Genomic DNA, 6,302 nt, shown 5'->3' with positions numbered 1-6,302 from the left:
GTCAGTGACTCCATGAGACAACAAGAAATATTAAAACAAAGTCAAAAGACTGAAAAAATAGAAGGTAATGTAGTTATCTCAAAAAACAACTGACCTGGAAAAGGGATCAAGGAGAGAATATTTAATGACCACTAAACTATTTGAAAGCTATGACCAAAAAAAAAGCTTAGATATCATATTTCAAGAAATCATAAGAGAATGCTGCCCAGATTTCTTAGAACTGTAGGGCAGGCTGATGCCTACACCATTGCTGGAGAGCTGAACTAGATCCCAGTGTGCTGAAGAACTAGAAAATGCTATTGCTGAACGATTGTCACCACTCTTTGAAAGATGCTAGAATAACACAAATATGCCCCAATACTGGGTAAGAACAGATGTTCAGATTTCCAGAACAAGGAAGGGAACAGAATCTGCAACACTAAAAAATAAAAAATGCTGGGTATGTTTTGCTACTGATGAAGATGATCAAACAGGTGAGTGGATGAGACCATGCAGGTGCAGAGGATCTACAAATTGGATTCAGCAACCTTGTCTACAATGCTGGGTAGATGAAACACAAAGAGGAAATAGTACAGCATGAGTGGCACATCCTCAGTGCAATGCAGAATACTTAATAGCATTTCCAAAGTTGGGTCCAATTGTTTATGTCTTAAATCTAGCAGATAGATTGATCTCAAAAGCTTGTCGATTTGCTGCAGTAGAAATAATGGTTGGTTCTATCTATTACACTGCTATCATGTATGGAGCTGTGACAGTGATGCAGGTGGTAGGCCTTAAAGAAGGTTTGGATGTTATGAAAAGAGCTGATCCTTTATTTCTTTTAATTAGACTTCCCACTATTCCTGTTATGCTGATATGCAAGATAATTCATTGAGAAGACTATGTTCTTATATCGTAGCACAAATAATAAACTATAGATTTCGAACAGCATGTTTCCAGCGATTGGATGTCCTGTTCCTCGCATTCCAAATGAGGCAAATCCTTTGGCAGATCATGTCTCTGCTAATCGAATTTTGTGTGGGGCTCTTGTCTTTCCCATTATTGCTATGATAGTTGGAAAACATGTTCAGTAGTGTTAACTCTAATCCACAAAGGACAATCTTGGGTAGAATTGCTTTTGTTGCCATAAAAGGAGCATTTAAGGTTTACTTCAAACAGCAACAAGATTTGCATCAAGCACACCACAAAATTCTCAATTATCCAGACCAAGAAGAAGCATAAGGGTGTGACATCCCATCATTCGACCACCTCATCTGAGAGTCTTGTGGTATTCCGATACCATCATTATTGCACAAGCAGAGAGATTTGTGATAAGCCACTGCTCTATGTTTTTTAGGACATATAATAAAGCACTTATTCGCAGGGGAAATCGTCTCTCTCTCCCTCAGTAATCACAGAACCTAAGAATGTCATTTGTTTTCACTGTTTTATATGTACGTCATGGCACTTATCTGATCCATTTTCTTAGCATGATAAATAGTGGATTTTATTTGTGTTTTCCCTAGACAGAAGTGTAAAGATCAAATTGTACAGTTATTAAAGAGAGCACAGGCTATTGCATGCAAATGCCTCTTTTGTATATTCGTATGTTTACTCTTTTCTTACAAGAATCAACTCAACAATAAGGATACCATAGGAGGGTTCCTTATTTGAGTAAAGATTTTAACTGCAGAGAAAGAGCATGTATTAATATGGAGAAAATAGAAATGTGAATATGGAGGAAATAGAAAATCACTTTGAGTTGTGCAGTAGATATAAAACCAAAAATGTATGAAGCCACTCAATTGCATATATGGACAACCTACATTCTGTTGAATATTTTTCTAACAGTGTAGTATCCTCTAAAATATATGAAAATTCACAGGGCTTCCAGTTCATTCTATTGCTACTAAAGCTATGTGATATTGGCATCTCATAATTCATTATATAGTTCTGACTCTTCAACAATCTAAATTACATTATATCATCAGCTCCTTGTAACATTAAAATCTTCAATAGATTTTTAAATATTTAATTCTAGAAATTGCTATGGTATTAGAGCTACAAGTCTACATGTCATTTGAGCAAAGAGAAGCAACTGCCAAGTTACACTTTTCCTTTCCTCTCCACCAAGAAGTAGTAAGAGGAATTTGGAGATGAAAAGGGAAGCAAATTCAGGAGAGGTTTGGAGCCAGCTGTCTTTGGGTCAGAAATAAGGAGATGGGCATTAAAAATGGGACTGTCAAGTGTGGATACTGAGTCTCCAGAAGACATTAAGATCAATGCTTTGGACAAAAATCGATGGATTGTGGAAGATAAAGGGTGATAGTTTTAGAGTTTCGTCACTAGTCATCTTGTGATTGAGGCTAACACTTTGATGATTAATTCCTTTTTTGTTGGTTGACATAACTGTTTTCCAAAGAAAATTGTTCATTTTTAGACCTCTTTCGAACAGCAAGAGTGGCTATTATATCATCCAGCCATTCAAATAGATTTTTGTTGTTTTCACTGAATAAAATAAAATGCTTCAAAAAATATCCCTTAAATAACTATTTTTCTGTATTTTCTTATTCACAGTAGCATATCTAATGTATGAAAAACAGTAATGATTTTCCCTTCACTTCAGAAATAGATTAGCTAGAAGTATGAGGTTGTCCCCACAGTCAAAAGGGTGAATGTTAGTTGCTCTGATAATGAATTTTAAAGTCTTATTTTATCAGACAAGTTTGAACTTTCAAGTCAAAATCCCATGATAAAGCTAGTGGGACAAGGAAGTAGAGGAAGGGTCTTCCTTTTTTAGGGCCTAGCCCACAAATTAATGTTATGAATTCAGAAAAATAAGTTGCTGCATGTGATCAAAAGGTTTATAGGTTGAAATTGAACATTTATTCATTTTTTGTACATGTCCTGCATTCCTTAGAAATGAGAGAAATAGAGTGATCTGATTGGCTGTGTGAATAACAAACATCACCATGAGTTTAACAACCTAATTCCTGCTTATAAATTAACCCCTTTAAAATAACCATGTAAATATTCTTAAACATTTCATGACATTGTGTAAATTTACATTTAATGTCTTTTTACAAACTGATTGCACCTAGCTTTCATCTTTATAATACTAGGTATGAAATTAATGGTCCATAATTCACATACTGGTGGATCTCATTCCTGAGTAATGCTAGCCAATCAGATTACAGATTCATTTCTTCACAGAGAAATCACTTTATTGTGAAGGAATCTGATATAGTAGTCTTTGTTACTGTATGTGTGGAATGTTTTGTTCTGGCAGACTGTGGTGCTTTGGTTTTAATAAAATATACTTGAATGAAAAAGAAATAGTTTAGCTATAGCATGAACAGTGTTGGATTGGAATAACATATATAATTAAAGACTGGTATCTTTTCTATAGAATGAATATAATAAATATTGAGGTAACATAAAAATGTATAGAAATGGTATATGTATATAATGACCATTATATATTCAAAAGTTGTAGTTACTAAGAGAAGAAGATAAAGAAGTTGAATAGTGAAATGCAGAAATTGTACTTCTTCTGAAGGTGACACAATATTTTTGACTATGGGAAATAATTTAGATTATACAGCTACAACTTTTGACATACACTGACTTTCCTTTTAATTTTCAACAAGAAAAAAAGTAATAGAAAATGTTCATAATGAACAGCTTTTCAGTGGCCTTTATTGTAAAGATAAAAAAGTATTAAGTTTCTCATTTACTCTAATACCTAGGATGGTACCTGACTGCTCTGAGTAACAGTGATTGGGGGTCTTTCTTTTTTTTTTAATTAATTAGTTTATTTATTTTTAGTTTTCAACATTTACTTCCACAAGATTTTGAGTTCCAAATTTTCACTCCATCTCGCCCTTCCCCCCATCCCAAGATGGCATGCTTTCTGAATACCCCTTCCTCTCATCTGCCTTCCCTTCTACCTCTCCCCCCCTTCTCTTATCCCCTTCCCCTTCTATTTTCCTGTAGGGCAAGATAGATTTCTGTACCCCATTTCTTGTATTTCTTATTTCCCAGTTGCATGTGAAAACATTTTTTTTAAACATGTGTTTTTAAAACTTTGGGTTCCAAATTTTCTCCCTTCCTTCCTCCCCACCCACCATCATTGAAAAGGCAAGCAGCTCAATTAGGTTATACGTGTGCAGTTATGCAAAACACTTCCATAGTAGACATGCTGTGAAAAACCAACTCTATTTCCCTTAATCCTATCCTGTCCTCCCCCATTTATTCTATTCTTTCTTTTGACCCTGTCCCTCCTCAGAAGTATTTGCTTTTCATTACCCCCTTTACCAATCTGCCTTCCTCTCTATCATCTCCCTACTCTCTTGTCCTTTCCCCTGCCCTCATTTTCCTGTAGGGTAAGACAGATTTCCATACCCAATTGAGTGTGTATGTTATTCCCTCCTTAAGTCAAATCTTATAAGAATAAGATTCACTCATTCCTTCTCACCTTCCCTCTTTCCCCCTCCATTGTAAGAGCCTTTTCTTTTCTGTTTTTTGTGGGATAATTTACCCCGTTCTACCTCTCCCTTTCTCCTTCTCCTAGTATAATCCTCTCTCACCCCTTAATTTTATTCTCCAGATATGACCCCTTCATCTTCAACTCACCCTGTGCCCTCTATCTATCTATCTATCTATCTATCTATCTATCTATCTATATACATCCATATAATTTTTTCCCTCCAACTACCCTAACACTGACAAAGGTCTCATGAGTTACAAATATCATCTTTCCATGTAGGAATGTAAACAGTTCAACCTTAATAAGTCTCTTATGATTTCTCTTTCCTGTTTACCTCTTCATGTTCCACTTGAGCCTTATATTGGAAAGTCAAATTTTCTATTCAGCTCTGGTCTTTTCATCAAGAATGCTTGAAAGACCTCTATTTCACTGAATGACCATTTTTTCCCCTCAAGGATTATACTCAGTTTTGCTGGGTAGGTGATTCTTGGTTGTAATCCTATCTCCTTTGCCCTCCGGAATATTATATTCCATGCCCTGTGGTGCCTTAATGTAGAAGCTGCTAAATCTTGTGTCATCCTTATTGTGTTTCCACAATACTTGAATTGTTTCTTTCTGGCTGCCTGCAATATTTTCTCCTTGACCTGGGAACTCTGGAATTTGGCTACAATATTCCTAGGAGTTTTCCTTTGGAGATCTCTTTCAGGAGGAGATTGGTGGATTCTTTCAATTTCTATTTTGCCCTCTGGTTCTAAAATATCATAGCAGTTTTCCTGGATAATTTCTTGAAAGATGATGTCTAGGCTCTTTTTTTGATCGTGGCTTTCAGATAGTCCAATAATTTTTACATTCTCTCACCTGGATCTATTTTCCAGGTCAGTTGTTTTTCCAATGAGATATTTCACATTGTTTTCTATTTTTTCATTCTTTTGGATTTGTTTTACAATGTCTTGATTTCTCATAAAGTCACTAGCTTCCAACTGCTCTATTCTAATTTTTAAGGAAGTATTTTCTTCAGTAACCTTTTGGACTTCCTTTTCCATTTGGACAATTTTGCTTTTTAGGGCATTATTCTCCTCATTGACTTTTTGGACCTCTTTTACCATTTGGCTTAGGCTAATTTTTAAGGTGTTATTTTCTTTAGTATTTTTTTGGGTATCCTTTAGCAAGCTATTGACTTGTTTTTCATGATTTTCTTGCATCACTCTCATTTCTCTTCCCAGTTTTTCCTCTACTTTTCTTTCTTGCTTCTCAAAATTCCTTTTGAGCTCTTCCAAGGCCTGGGACTGATTCATATTTTTCTTGGAGGCTTTGGATGTAGGAGCTTTGACTTTGTTGTCTTCTGGTTGTATGTTTTGATCTTCTTTGTCACCAAAGTAAGATAATATAGTCTGACTCTTTTTGAGCTGCTTACTCATGATTCTAGCCAATTCCTTGAGTTTTAAACTCTTTGTTAAGGTAAGAGTCTGTTTCCAATGTGGAGAATGTAGTGTCCCAAGCTTCAGGGGTTTGTACTGCTATTTTCAGAGATACTTCTAGGGATCTGTAAATTTTCAGTTCTTCCAAGGTGGTATGATAAGGGGTGGGGTGTTTCCTCTCCACGGCCACACCAAGTTCCACCATGCCAGCACTCTTCCTCGCCTCAGGACTCCCCCTCAGAACTGTGACCCAGATCCAAGCATGGGCAGAGCAAAAGATTCCTGCCTCAGCACTGGCAAAGAGATCCCTGCAATCCCCTCTGACCAGCCACTCTATTCCCCCTCAGTCTATGGGCCAGAAGCTCGGGAGGCAGCCACTGCCCCACAGACCACGCTCAGAACTTGCGACTGAGACC

The 6,302-nt window shown here is 36.4% G+C and overlaps 1 pseudogene; it reads left to right on the top strand.

Annotated features, from left to right (window-relative positions):
- The first annotated feature begins 349 nt into the window (after positions 1-349).
- Positions 350-1,221, top strand: LOC114046258 (annotated as a pseudogene).
- Positions 1,222-6,302: the final 5,081 nt, after the last annotated feature.

The sequence above is a fragment of the Vombatus ursinus genome, unplaced genomic scaffold (assembly GCF_900497805.2).
Source record: "Vombatus ursinus unplaced genomic scaffold, bare-nosed wombat genome assembly UNPS02001419.1, whole genome shotgun sequence".
Lineage (NCBI taxonomy): Eukaryota > Metazoa > Chordata > Mammalia > Diprotodontia > Vombatidae > Vombatus > Vombatus ursinus.
The sequence above is the reverse complement of the archived record's forward strand: the minus strand, read 5'-3'. Positions and strand labels throughout refer to the sequence as shown.